Raw genomic sequence first — 15,273 nt, 5'->3', positions numbered from 1 at the left:
GGAGAAGAAATACAAAGGCGATCGCCAGCCACTAGTCCTAAACTTCACTGACAGACCCAGACTTTAGATAAAGTTGAGGCCGAGTCCCGCTCCATTTACTAATAACATGAATTTAAAAAGCCTCAACTTTATCTAAAGTCTGGGTCTTTTAGTGAAGCTTCGGGCTAGTGGCCGGCAATCACCTTATTATTTCTTCTGTTTTTCTTGTTGCAAAAAGCTGATAAATTATACTGTATTTGTTGTCTTTCTGCTGCCTGATTCTGTTTTTTTTTTCCTCTCTGTTTAAGGTGCTGCTCCATCCAGAGATGGGAGTGGGTGTTTCCTTCTGCAAACCTCCCATCTTGTGCACCAGCATGGACTGCCAGAATCTCCCAAAATTTCCTGTATTATTTCCTGTATTGTTAATTGTGTCGATAGCATGGCCCAAGCAGAGGGTCACCCCTTTGAGTCTTGTCTGCTTGAGGTTTCTTCCTCAGATCATCAGAGGGAGTTTTCCTTACCACTGTCACCTGTGTGCTTGCTCTGGGGGTTGGCAATGTTAGATCTTACTTGTGTGAAGCGCCTTGAGGCAACATTGCTGTGATTTGGGGTAGGGTAGGAAGCATAGTACCATACTATACCAGTATGCTAGCCATACGAAAGGGAAAATAAATGCGTCTTAAGTCTGGATTTGAAAGTCTCTACAGAATCTGACTGTTTTATTGGCACAGGGAGATCACTTCACAGAGAACTGCTCAGGCAGGAACCGATCCTAGGACCTTCTTGCTGTCAGGCAACAGTGTTAACTACTGCACCAACTTGCCAGCCTATGTGTTTATTTATCTATCTTACATACTTTCAGAATTTAAAAGTCCTTATGTTAAATTGCATCACACTCTGTGGTGTGCACATGTGCTAAACTGAGTTCCTGTCCCTTTTCAACTTGCTCCCCCTCCCCTCATTTTTTTGTCTTGAAGAGCGATATGTTGACATGTGAAACTTAACCCCCCCATGAGCACCGTTGCAATGCTGACCGACTCCCTGCCTTTAATGTTGGACTGTTCGTGAACTTTGAGTAACAACTTTGGACTCAGCACACTGTTTTCTGTGTTTCTGTTTGTGTTCTCACTCAGTGTATCTGGTTTGATTATTTGAGACACTGATAGAAAATGTCCCATTTCATAATTTTGAGAAAAATAGGGGAGGAATAAACTGGCTCTGGATCTTGAACCTGTACCAGTCATGTTTTATGCTGTACTACAAGATTGCGCCAAATCTCATGAAAATCAAGTTTTGGAAGCAGTATTGGTTCCAACCAAACCTATCCCTTTTTGGGAAAATGGCTCATATAGTGTGCTGCGGTTATGTGTATCAGACATTTTTGACGTGTATTGTGGAATAACAAGATTGTTACTTTGACAAACATTGACAGCTCTGAAGCGAGATGGTGTGGTTAAATTTTTAATGTTGTGTTATTGTCAAATTGCCACTTGGATCTGCCTGGAAAACTGTTGCCACATGTGTGTATTTGGATATCAAACCGTGAGCAGCATCCAGGTTTGGTCTCTGTGCACAGGGAGCTTCAGGTGAGTGTCTGAGCCTTTGATCAGCTGGCATTTTTTGAGTCTATCTGGCTGAGCGCCTTTGTCTATGATCCCCATGTTGACTCCAGTCCGTCGGGTGTGCGGAGGTGACACACCGCAGAGTTTGCTCCAGGTCTTGATTCGTCTGCTCTGCCTGTCCATTGGTTTGAGGGTGGTACCCGGACGAGAGGCTCACGGTGGCCCCCAGTTCCCTGCAGAAACTCCTCCAGACTTGCGAGGAAAACTGCGGACCACGATCCGAGACTACGTTCGTGGGGATACCATGCAGACGCATGACATGGTGGACCAGGAGGTCAGCAGTCTCCTGGGCCGTCAGGAGCTTCGGGAGGGCCACGAAGTGGGCCGCCTTGGAGAACCGGTCCACTATCATCAGGATGGTCATCATACCCTGGGACGCAGGGAGACCCGTGACGAAGTCCAGGCCTATGTGGGACCAGGGGTGACAAGGCACCGGCAGCGGCTGGAGGAGTCCTTGGGCCTTCTTATGGTCAGCCTTGCCCCTGGCACAGGTGGTGCAGGCCTGGACGTACTCCCGGACGTCGGTCTCCATCGACGCCCACCAGAAGCGCTGCTGGACCACTGCCACGGTTCTACGCACCCCTGGGTGACAGGAGAGCTTCGAACCGTGACAGAAGTCCAAGACCGCAGCCCTGGCCTCTGGTGGGACGTACAGCCGGTCTTTAGGTCCATCTCCGGGGTCCAGGTGTCGTGTCAGGGCCTCCCGGACGGTCTTCTCCACGTCCCAGGTGAGGGTTGCGACGACAGTGGACTCGGGGATGATGGTGTCCGGTGGATCTGACAGCTCTGGCCTGACTTCCTCTTCATGCACCCGGGACAGTGCATCGGACTGTTGGTTTTTAGTCCCGGGGCGATACGTGATCTGGAAGTCAAACCGACCAAAGAAGTGACCAACGGGCTTGCCTGGAGTTCAGACGCTTGGCGGTCCGGATGTATTCCAGGTTCCGATGGTCCGTGAAAACCGTGAAGGGAACCGAGGCTCCCTCCAGAAGGTTTCTCCACTCCTCAAGAGCCTCTTTCACTGCCAGAAGTTCCCGATTGCCGACGTCATAGTTCCTTTCAGCCGGGGTCAACCTGCGGGAAAAATAGGCACAAGGATGGAGTACCTTATCGGACTCCCCACTCTGGGACAGCACGGCTCCTATCCCTGAGTCAGAGGCATCCACTTCGACAATAAACTGGCGATCAGGGTTAGGCTGCACCAGAACTGGTGCAGTTGAAAACCGCTGTTTCAACTCCTTGAACGCGGCTTCGCACTGATCCGACCAGGTGAAGGGGACTTTAGTGGAGGTCAGGGCTGTCAGGGGGCTAACAACCTGACTGTAGCCCTTAATGAACCTCCGATAGAAGTTTGCAAAACCGAGGAACTGTTGCAGCTTGTTGGTTGGGGCCAATCTCTCACCGCCGCAACCTTGGCGGGATCAGGGGCGATGGAGTTGGAGGAGATTATAAACCCCAGGAAGGACAAAGAAGTGCGGTGGAACTCACACTTCTCGCCCTTCACAAACAGCCGGTTCTCCAACAACCGCTGCAGGATCTGACGTACATGTGTTGTGAAAGTGTAGTGACACGGACCCACAACAGGGGGCGCAAATGAACGGTCAATAGATGAGCCAAAAAGTAACAATTTAATGTTGTGAAGGAGCACAACAAACATACAGACAATCTCAGAATAAGATTACAGTCAATCCACAAAGGTGACGTGTAGGCAGGCTCGAGGATAGAAGACGTCTGCCCTGAGAAGAGCCGGAACCACACGATTTCCGCCGCCACCGAACCTGGTGAATACTGGAGCCGCCAAGTCCCGAATTCCCAGGTGATCACCGTCCCCAACTGTCGGATCTGGTACTGCTGGCGAGAACAAAGACAGTCAAGTGTAGGTGTGTGCACACCCAGTAACAACAACGGTGGGAATGCCACCTCCACCTCTCACTCAGAAACTTGCAGAGTACCGCAATGATTCCTCAGGGGAAAAGAGTGCCTTCCAGCGCTCTCTCAGCTTCCACCGACAGAGGTACCGGTACTCCTGCAAACACTCACAATATACAAATTATATTGTAACACAAACGGCTGAGGATATTACCTCCAATGAAGTACGATATCTCGGCGATGAGGTGGAGATGACGTCTGGGTTTTATGGAGTGCGATGATGAAGAATGAGTGACAGCTGTCAGGAATTAATGAGTGACAGCTGTCACTCCCGGCTGTGTCCGTGGCGGCAGCGCCCTCTCATGCCTGAAGCCCGCACTTCAGGCAGGGCGCCCTTTGGTGGTGGGCCAGCAGTACCTCCTCTTCTGGCAGCCCACACAACATACATGCTTGACATGGGTCTCAGGATCTGGGGAGAAGATGAGTATATCGTCTAGATATACGAAGACAAACCGATGCAGGAAGTCCCGCAAGACGTCATTAACCAAGGCTTGGAACGTCGCGGGCGCATTGGTGAGACCGAACGGCATGACCAGGTACTCAAAATGACCTAACGGGGTGTTAAACGCCGTCTTCCACTCGTCTCTCTTCCGGATCCGAACCAGGTGATACGCATTTCTAAGATCCAGCTTTGTAAATATTTGGGCTCCATGCAGGGGCGTGAACACCGAATCCAGAAGGGGCAACGGGTATCAGTTGCGAACCGTGATCTCGTTCAGCCCTCTGTAATCAATGCATGGACAGAGTCCGCCATCCTTCTTGCCCACAGAAAAGAAACCAGCACCCATCGGGGAGGTGGAGTTCTGGATCAACCCGGCAGCTAACGAGTCCCGGATGTAGGTCTCCATTGATTTGCGTTCCGGACTTGAGAGGTTGTACAGCCTGCTGGACGGGTACTCATCGCCCGGTATCAAATCAATGGCACAATCATACGGACGGTGTGGGGGCAACGTGAGTGCCAGATCTTTGCTGAAGACGTCAGCAAGATCATGGTACTCAGCTGGCACCGCCGCCAGATTGGGAGGGACTAAAACCTCCTCTTTAGCTGTCACACCGGGTGGAACCGAGGATCCTAAACACTCTCAGTGGCAGGTTTCACTCCACTGCGTCACAACCCCAGACGGCCAATCAATCCGGCAATTGTGTTTTAACACCCATGGAAAACCCAGAATCACTCGGGAGGTAGAAGGTGTTACATAAAACACAATCTCCTCCCTGTGATTTCCAGACACAACCATTGTCACTGGCTGTGTCTGATGTGTGATTAGTGGAAGTAGGGTGCCATCTAGTGCCCGCACCGACAATGGTGACGGTAAGGCCACTAGAGGGAGCCCAACCTCCTTTGCCCATCTGCTATCCAGCAGATTCCCCTCTGACCCCGTGTCCACCAGTGCTGGGGCATGAAGGGTTAAATCCCAACTTAGGATCGTAACTGGGATTCGTGTGGATTTGTGGGATTTCCCCTCGTGAGTGTTATGGCCCACCCTTAGCCCAGTCTCTAAGGGCAGGCATTGTAGTTTTGACCGTTTGGGGCAATTTCTCTGTATGTGCTCACTCGAGCTGCAGAAAAAACACTCCCCACGGGCCAGCCTCCTTTGTCTGTCTTCTAATTTTACTTTAGCCCTGCTCGTGTCCATAGCTTCGTCAGCAGGGGGAGCTGTCGCCTCACGGAGGGCTCTGGCAGTGGAGCGGGCGGACGACGACATCCGTTCGGACCCAGAAGGAAGAGGGACGGCTCGTGCCCGGCCACGCCCCTCGCCTCGCTCCCGGCGATGTTCTTCTAGTCGGTTGTCAAGCCGTATAACGAAATCGATAATCCCATCTAAATCCTGCGGCTCATCCTTCGCCAGCAAATGCTCCTTCAGGACCGGAGACAGTCCGCTTACGAAGGCGGCGCGGAGCGCAACGTTATTCCAGCCGGACCTTGCTGCTGCGATGCAGAAGTTGACTGCATATTCGGCTGCGCTCCGACGCCCCTGTCTCATCGACAGCAGCACGTTCGAAGCGGTCTCGCCTCTGTTAGGATGATCAAACACTTGTTTGAACTCCCGCACAAACCCAGTGTATGTAGTAAGGAGCCGTGAGTTCTGCTCCCAAAGTGCCGTAGCCCAGGCACGTGCCTCTCCTCGAAGCAGATTCACCACATAAGCCACCTTGCTAGCATCAGACGCGTACATGACCGGACGCTGTGAAAAGACGAGCGAACACTGCATTAAAAAATCAGCGCACATTTTGACACAGCCTCCATATGGCTCAGGAGGACTTATGTATGCTTCAGGGGACGGGGGGGAGGGTTCGTTGAACGGCCACTGGAATATCTGTATCTGGCACTCGGGCAGCAGGAGGAGGTGCCGCAGCAGCGCCCTGTGCGTGCGCTTCCACCTGAGCAGTGAGAGCCTCCATCCTCCGATTGAGGATTACGTTCTGCTCGGTTACCAAATCCAACCGAGCAGTGAAGGCGGTTAGAATTTGCTGCAGCTCACCTAGTACGCCTCCTGCTGGTCCCTGTGCCTGCTGCGTTTCCATTGGTGGTTCACTCAATGGTTGATGCCCCTCAGGATCCATGACAGTTGGCCGAGAAATCCTGTTGTGTGAAAGTGTAATGACACGGACCCACAACAGGGGGCGTAAATGAACAGTCAATGGAAATAAAGAGTAACACTTTTAATGTTGTGAAATGTGCACAACGAATACGGATACAATTCAATACTACAGTCAATTTGTACAGTTGGTGTCATGTGGGCAGACTCGAGGATAGAAGACGCCTGTCCAGATAAGAGCCGGGACCCACACGATTTCCACCGCCAATGGATCTGGAACACACCGGAGCCGCCAAGTCCCGAGTCACCAGGTGGCCACCGTCTCCAGCTCTCAGATCGGGTACTGCTGGCAGGGAGCAGAAACAGTCAAGGGTGGGTGTGTGCACACACCCAGCAAACAGTCAGCAGAGTTCTGATAATGAAGGGAGAAAAACACCACCTCCCACTTCTCACAATGTCACAGTCGTGCAGATCCTGATTTCACTTAACAGCTGAGGAGTGGAAACGCCAACTCCTCCTGACCAGCTGCAAGTGTACTGAAACGTCTGCAAACTCAGAATATAAAGTACAGCTTTTCGAGCTTAGCAGCAAAGTACGTTGCAACAATAAGCTTAGCTGAAACAGACAAAGACGGCTGAGAGTTTACCTGAGAATGTCAGATGATTTCTCGGCAGGGGTGTGGTGTCTTCTCCAGGCTTTTATGGATGGCTAGATGAGATGATGAAGGACAGCTGTCAGGGTCCCTGGCGGCGAACTGCGCCCTCTGGTGCCTGAAGCCCGACTACAGGCAGAGCGCCCTCTGGTGTTGGCCAGCAGTACCTCCTCTTTTTTTTTTTTTGCCAGCTTGCACTCGACCGAGACGGACGCACTTTTCTCTTCTCCCTCCCTCCTTATCTTTCCTGCTTTTGTGGCGTGTTGTCTGTGAGGCTGCAGCTTTGCTCTTCTGGAAATGACAAAAATGGATCTGTTAAAGTGGTCTCTGAATGCAATTGACACTATTTTTTCTTCAAGACCTTCGGGAGCGGAGGACCCGACCTGTCCTGCTGGGACGCATGTGATGGGTTACGTGATGGACTCGTGGAGGAGATGGCAGGTCATGTGCCTTTACATGCTTTCTGTGGAGGACGTCGAAGATGTGTACATATTCGGCTTGGTGGTGACCGGCTTTCTGATGTGTGGAGCGGGCACTCTGCTGGTTTACCGGAAAATCAAGAAAGTGGAAGCAGCTTTGATTGGTCGTTCCAAGCTGCCCTATATGATTGATTCGATTGGGAAGGCAGTGGCTGCGCAGTCGGCGGGGGTTAACCGCGCGTTGGATGACATCTCGAGGAAGATCGCAGCCCTGGAAACCCGCTATGACCGTCTGTGAAGACCACATTCTACATTTCAGATGCATTGAGAGCCACTCTGTTCTCAGAACTGTGGAATGTTTCAGGCGTCTGTTAATCTGGCTATTCATTTGGCTTCCCCAAATACAGCTGCACTTCAAGGTCGCTGTGATAAGAACCTCCTCAGAAGATCAACACTTAAGCCTCGCTCCCTGGTCTTCCCCCCTCCCCTCAGCTTCTCCAGCTCTGACGTGAACTGTGAACTGTCCAGGACTTTCTCAGCCTGCGCAGGGCTGTTCCCTTCCCCCTCCAGACTGTCAGACAAGGCCGTTGACAGCGCCGAACTGGCTGCCTTCCGGAGTGTTCTGATAAACTGGTCCTTTCAACTCTCGGTTGTCGTCCTGTGTCCTTGTTTTGTCTCTGTGATTATTGTTTTTTGTGCTGATGGGATTTTTTTTTTTCCTCATTGCCGCTGTGTAATGCAGCAGCTATGAGGGTTTTTTTTTTTTTCTTCTCCTTTTCCCTCGTGTTTTGCTTTCATATATATGTTTTATGTACCGGGCCGGGCCTATGTGTTGTGTGTTGTGTGTGTTGTTTGTTATGGGTCGGTGTTGGTTTGCTCAGCCCTGCTGTTGACCAAGGCAGGGATGTACATCTGGAGCTGGTCCCCGGGCGCCTAATGGCGACCTCTGCTCCTACTGGCAAATAGGATGGGTTAAATGCAGTAGCCACATTTCATTGTGCAGGGAAGATGTTCTTCTGTTCTGTGCATATGACAATAAAATTTCCTTGATTCCTTGATTGATTCCTTCGGGCGGCCCACACAACAAAATATACATCAAAGCTGATAAAGCGAACAAGATCAAATGTGCAGCCCGTCACAGAAGATACATGTTGATTGAACCGATCTACATCTGGCTCCAAATCGCTCGCTCCGCTACAAATTTTCCTGATTTTCATCCATCTAAATGTCCTCAGCTATTCATGCAGAGCTGGTGTGCGAGCCTGAGTGTGAGCGCGAGTGCGTGCGATTTGGTTTGTGCTGGTACCGTTTTGATGTGGAGTTTCTGAAAGGCAACATTAGAACTCAGTTCTAGCTCGCAATGAAAACTTTACACTCTTTGATTCAAAACACAAAAAATACTCAATTTTACCAAGGAAACAAGGTAACCAAGGAAACTAATAAAAAGACCCAGAAACCACATCCAAAATCCAAAATTTGAAACATTCCTCCTGTGGATATAACAAATGTTTTCACCAGATTTTGTAGAGACTGAAGTGTTTTTTAGTAATCCAACTAACTGTCAAAAACAGTGTGTGTGTGGGGGGGGGGGGGGGGGGGGGGGGGGGGTGGGGGGGGTGGTGGAAACTAATTCAGCTGTGCATAACTGACATCATTGGTTCAGTGCTGCACAAAGTAAATGAAGTGTCCAAAAAATAAATAAAGCAATGCATGCACAGAAAAAAAAGTGCAAAGAGTCCCAGAAGCACAGTCAGGTGGTTATATGCACCATATTGCATATGTAACTGCCAGATCAAATGAATTAATAATTTAAAGCTTTATTTGTATCAACAGATTAACTGTACATCCTGGAATAAAGTGGTTTAAATATTAAATGTTCACATAATTTGCATGAACACAGTTCTTTTAATGTGTTACCAAATAAAGCATTTTTTAGGTTGGTCCAACATTTTTTTAATATTACATGCATACGGAATGTTGTGCATATAACAACCCGACTCATGTCATTTAACTTACTTTGGATAAATGTATTCAAATGCAAATGATCAAATTAAGCTTTTCTTTAGGTTACACCAACAAGTCTCTTTTTAAAGTGCAATGCAGTCAATAAATTATTGCAAATTATACTTTCAAATTAAAATATCACAAATATCCTGTCTATGGCTGATGCTGAGACCCTGATTCATGCATTTGTCTCTTCTACATTGGACTAATGCAACATTCAATTTTCTGGTTTACCACAGTCCAGCGTTAGGGGTCTCCAAACGGTTCAAAATGCTGCTGCCAGACTTTTGACAGGAAGCAGAAAGTTTGACCACATTACACCCATTTTGGCTTTTCTTCACTGGCTTCCTGTCCCTGTGACAGGAAGGTTCTGCTACTAACCTATAAAATTATTCATGGACTGGCACCTCCTTACCTAGCTGACCTAATTTAACCCTATGTACCGGCCTGGGCTCTGCGTTCTCAGGATGCAGGACTACTTTGTGTCCCTAAGGTGAATAAAAAGTCTGCGGATCACAGAGCTTACTTATATTGTGCCCCTGTTCTGTGGAATGATCTCTCTGCATCAATGAAACAGTCAGATTCTGTAGAGACTTTCAAGTCCAGACTTAAGACGCACTTATTTTCCCTTTCTTATGGCTAGCATACTGGTATAGTATGTTACAACCCCTGGCAAAAATTATGGAATCACCGGCCTCAGAGGATGTTCATTCAGTTGTTTAATTTTGTAGAAAAAAAGCAGATCACAGACATGACACAAAACTAAAGTCATTTCAAATGGCAACTTTCTGGCTTTAAGAAACACTATAAGAAATCAAGAAAAAAAGATTGTGGCAGTCAGTAACGGTTACTTTTTTAGACCAAGCAGAGGAAAAAAATATGTAATCACTCAATTCTGAGGAAAAAATTATGGAATCACCCTGTAAATTTTCATCCCCCAAATTAAGACCTGCATCAAATCAGATCTGCTCATTGACATTGACCCTATGCCATGACATTGAGCCTATGTGTCTTTTTGCAAGGAATGTTTTTGCAGTTTTTGCTCTATGGCAAGATGCATTATCATCTTGAAAAATGATTTCATCATCCCCAAACATCCTTTCAATTGTCCAAAATATCAACATAAACTTGTGCATTTATTGATGATGTAATGACAGCCATCTCCCCAGTGCCTTTACCTGACATGCAGCCCCATATCATCAATGACTGTGGAAATTTACATGTTCTCTTCAGGCAGTCATCTTTATAAATCTCATTGGAAAGGCACCAAACAAAAGTTCCAGCATCATCACCTTGCCCAATGCAGATTCGAGATTCATCACTGAATATGACTTTCATCCAGTCATCCATGTTGTGTGGGCCGCTGAAGAGGAGGTACTGCTGGCCCACCACCACCAGAGGGCACCCTGCCTGGAGTGCGGGCTCCAGGCACCAGAGGGCGCTGCCATCTCACAGGAGCAGCCGGGGTGACAGCTGTCACCTGCGACAGCTGTTACCAATCTTCTGATCCGCAGCGGTATATCTGCAAGACGTCATCTCCACTTCTCTGCCAAGATATCGCTCTACCAAGGAGGTAACGAATCCAGCCAAACAGATTGTCTTTTGACCGTTAAATACTTTTTGCCTTTACACAGAAAGAGAAAAGAACAGCAGGAGACTGTATTTTGGATAAGTACTCACATTCCTGCACTACAGTGTTTTTCCTGACGAGAGGTGGAGGTGGTTTTCCACCTTACGTGTTGCTGGGTGCAGGCGCACCCACATCTGACTGTTTCTGTTCCTCACCAGCAGTACCGGATCCGACAAGCGGAGGCAGTGGCCACCTGGGAGTTCGGGACTTGGCGGCTCCAGTATTCCCGGGGTTCGGTGGCGGAGGAAATCGTGTGGTTCCGGTTCTGCTTTGGACAGACGTCTCCTATCTTCGAGCCTGCCCACATGACACCTTTGTGATTCGGCTTATTGTCTGTTATTATAATCGGTTGTGTTTGTTGTGCTTGTTTCACAACAGTAAAAGTGTTATTTGACTTCCTCCATTGTCCGTTCATTTGCGCCCCCTGTTGTGGGTCCGTGTTCCTACACTTTCCCAACAGGATATCTCGGCCAACGTCATGGACCCCGAGGGGCGGTCAACCGGCTGTTGAACGGCCAATGGAAGAACAGGGCGCACAGGCGTCCACAGGAGGAATGATCTGTGAGTTGCAGCGAATCCTCACCGCTTTCACGGCTCGGTTGGATTTAATGACCGAGCAGAACGTCCTCCTTAACCGCAGGGTGGAGGCTCTCGCCGCGCAGGTGGAAGCGCGCCCTCAGGGCGCTGCTGCGGCTCTCCCTCCTGTCGACCCTGTGCGTAACAGTGACGTTCCACAGGTCGTTCAACGACCCCTCCCACCTTCCCCGGAAGCATACATAAGCCCTCCAGAGCCGTACGGAGGTTGTGTGGAGACGTGCGCGGACTTCCTTATGCAGTGCTCGCTCGTCTTCGCACAACATCCTGTCATGTACGCGACTGATGCCAGCAAGATAGCTTATGTAATAAATCTGCTTCGCGGTGAGGCACGCGCTTGGGCTACAGCGCTCTGGGAGCAGAATTCACGGCTCCTTCAGACATATGATGGGTTTGTGAGGGAGTTCAGAACAGTGTTCGATCACCCTAATAGAGGAGAGACCGCTTCAGCCGTGCTGCTGTCGATGAGACAGGGGCGCCGGAGCGCAGCTGCCTATGCAGTCGACTTCCGCATCGCGGCTGCGAGGTCCGGCTGGAATAGCACTGCCCTCCGCGCCGCCTTCGTAAACGGACTGTCGTTGGTCCTAAAGGAGCACCTGGTGGCTAAGGACGAACCACGGGACTTAGATGGGATTATTGATCTGGTTATACGATTAGACAATCGGTTAGAAGAACGCCGTCGGGAACGAGACGAAGGGCGTGGCCGGGCACGCGCCGTCCCTCTCCCTTCCGGTTCCGACCGAGCTCCGCCCTCCCCACGCTCCACGGCCCCTACGCTCCGTGTGGTACAGCTCCCCCTGCTGACGAAGCTATGGACACGAGCAGGGCCACATTTAGACCCCCAGATAGACAGAGGAGGCTGGTCCGCGGAGGTAAGGGACTGCCCCGAGCGGTTAAACACCAACGCCCGCCCCTAGAAACTGGGCTAGGGGTGGGCCGAGACATTCACGTGGGACACACCCATATTGCCACACGACTCCCAGTTACAATCCTTTATGAGGATTTACCCTTCAGGCCCCAGCACTGGTGGACACGGGCTCTGAGGGGAATTTGCTAGACAGCAAATTGGCCAGGGAGGCAGGGCTCCCTCTGGTGGCACTTACTTCACCTGTGCAAGTACGGGCACTAGATGGCTCCCTACTCCCTTTAATCACACATAAGACACCTCCAGTAACTCTGGTGGTGTCAGGGAACCACCGGGAGGAGATCGAGTTTTTTGTGACTCCTGCCACCCTCCCGCGTGATTCTCGGGTTCCCCTGGATGTTAAAACACAATCCCCGGATCGATTGGCCATCCGGGGGTAGTGGTTCAGTGGAGCGAGACCTGCCATCGGGTATGTTTAGGTTCCTCGGTTCCTCCCGGTTCCCAGGCTAAGGAGGAGGTCAGAGTCCCGCCCAATCTCGGGACGGTGCCGGTGGAGTACCATGACCTTGTGGACGTGTTCAGCAAGGATCTGGCGCTCACCCTTCCCCCCGCACCGTCCGTACGATTGTGCCATTGATTTGGTTCCAGGCGTTGAGTTTCCATCCAGCAGGCTGTACAACCTCTCACGACCTGAGCGCGAATCAATGGAGACCTACATCCAGGACTCTTAGCTGCCGGGTTGATCCGGAATTCCACTTCCCCGATGGGTGCAGGTTTCTTTTTGTGGGAAAAAAGGATGGCGGACTACGTCCATGCATTGATTACAGGGGGCTGAACGAAATCACGGTTCGTAACCGATACCCATTGCCCTTGTTGGATTCAGTGTTCACGCCCCTGCATGGAGCCCAAATGTTCACTAAGCTAGATCTTAGAAATGCGTATCACCTGGTTCGGATCCGGAAGGGAGACGAGTGGAAGACGGCATTTAACACCTCCTTAGGTCACTTTGAGTACCTGGTCATGCCGTTCGGTCTTACAACGCCCCCGCGACGTTCCAAGCATTAGTTAATGATGTCTTGCGGGATTTCCTGCACCGATTCGTCTTCGTATATCTAGACGATATACTCATCTTTTCTCCGGATCCTGAGACCCATGTCCGGCATGTACGTCAGGTCCTGCAGCGGTTGTTGGAGAACCGACTGTTTGTGAAGGGCGAGAAGTGCGAGTTCCACCGCACTTCTTTGTCCTTCCTGGGGTTTATCATCTCCCCTAACTCCGTCGCTCCTGATCCGGCCAACGTCGCGGCGGTGAGAGACTGGCCCCAACCCACCAGTCGTAGGAAGCTGCAACAGTTCCTCGGCTTTGCTAATTTCTACAGGAGGTCATTAAGGGCTACAGTCAGGTAGTTAGCCCCCTGACAGCCCTGACCTCCCCAAAGTCCCCTTCACCTGGTCGGATCGTTGCGATGCCGCGTTCAAGGAGTTTGAAACGGCGCTTCTCGTCTGCAACCCGTTCTGGTGCAGCCCGATCCTAGTCGCCAGTTAGTGGTTGAAGTGGACGCCTCAGACTCAGGGATAGGAGCTGTGCTTTCCCAGAGCGGGAAGACCGATAAGGTCCTTCACCCGTGTGCCTACTTTTCCCGCAGGTTGACCCCCGGCCGAACGGAACTATGACGTCGGCAATCGAGAACTCCTTGCGGTGAAAGAGGCTCTTGAGAGTGGAGACATCGTTGGAGGGAACGTCCGTGCCATTCACGGTTTTTCACTGACCACCGGAACCTGGAGTATATCAGGACCTCCAAGCGGCTGAACCCCAGGCAAGCCCACTGGTCACTGTTCTTCGGCCATTTTGACTTCCGGATCACCTACCGTCCGGGACCAAAACCAGAGATCGGATGCCTTGTTCCGGGTACATGAAGATGAAGTCAAACGGAGTTGTCGGATCCACCGGAACCCATCATCCCGGAGTCCACTATCGTGGCCACCCTCACCTGGACGTAGAGAGAACCGTCCGGGAGGCCTGGCACGAAGCCCGGACCCCAGAACTGGGCCGAAGAACAGACTCTACGTCCCACCAGAGGCTAGGGCTGCAGTCCTGGACTTCTGTCACGGCTCTAAGCTCTCCTGTCATCCAGGGGTGCGAAGAACCGTGGCAGTTGTCCGGCAGCGCTTCTGGTGGGCGTCCCTAGAGGCCGACGTCCGGGATTATATCTCAGGCTGCACCACCTGCGCCAGGGGCAAGGCCGATCATCGCAGGGCTTCGGGACTGCTCCAGCCGCTGCCCGTGCCCCATCGCCCCTGGTCCCACATCGGCCTGGATTTTGTCACGGGCCTCCCGCCGTCCCAGGGCAACACCACCATCCTCACGATAGTGGACCGATCTCCAAGGCGGCCCACTTCGTGGCCCTCCCGAAGCTCCCGACGGCCCAGGAGACATCGGACCTCCTGGTCCACCCACGTCGTCCGGCTGCATGGGATTCCCACAGACATTGTCTCCGATCGCGGTCCCCAGTTCTCCTCGCAAGTCTGGAGGAGCTTCTGCCGTGAACTGCGGGCCACGGTGAGTCTCTCATCCGGGTATCATCCCCAGACCAACGGGCAAGCAGAACGGGCCAATCAGGAGGTGGAACAGGCCCTGCGTTGCGTGACGGTCGCGTATCCGGCGGCCTGGAGTACCCATCTGGCCTGGATCGAGTATGCCCATAAAGCCAGGTGTCGTCAGCCACCGGCCTCCTCCCCTTTTGAGGTGTGTCTGGGGTACCAACCTCCTTTGTTTCCGGTGGTTGAGGGAGAGGTCGGTGTGCCCTCGGTCCAGGCCCACCTGCGGAAGTGCCGTACGGGTGTGGCGTGCCGCCCATTCTGCTTTGCTGAGGGCCCGGATGAGGACGAAGGCCCATGCAGACCGTCGGCGGCCCCCGGCCCCTACGTATCGGCCAGGGCAAGAAGTGTGGTTGTCTACTAAGGACATTCCCCTCCAAGTGGACTCCCCTAAATTGCAGGAACGGTATATCGGGTCCGTTTACGATCCTCAAGGTCATCA

General features: G+C 51.4%; 1 protein-coding gene and 1 long non-coding RNA gene across 2 annotated transcripts in view; one reads left to right on the top strand and one right to left on the bottom strand.

Annotated features, from left to right (window-relative positions):
- The window catches only part of LOC117525798, a 13,792-nt gene extending 11,997 nt beyond the window's left edge, over positions 1–1,795 (bottom strand). The window contains exon 1 of the long non-coding RNA XR_004565148.1: positions 1,785–1,795. This is a non-coding gene — a long non-coding RNA (uncharacterized LOC117525798). The remainder of the gene's footprint in view (positions 1–1,784) is intronic.
- LOC117525795 (voltage-dependent T-type calcium channel subunit alpha-1I-like) overlaps positions 1–15,273 on the top strand; it is a 364,422-nt gene that overhangs the window by 184,870 nt on the left and 164,279 nt on the right. The window lies entirely within an intron of this gene.

This window comes from Thalassophryne amazonica, chromosome 15 (genome assembly GCF_902500255.1).
Source record: "Thalassophryne amazonica chromosome 15, fThaAma1.1, whole genome shotgun sequence".
NCBI lineage: Eukaryota > Metazoa > Chordata > Actinopteri > Batrachoidiformes > Batrachoididae > Thalassophryne > Thalassophryne amazonica.
This window is presented reverse-complemented; position numbering and strand designations above follow the sequence as displayed.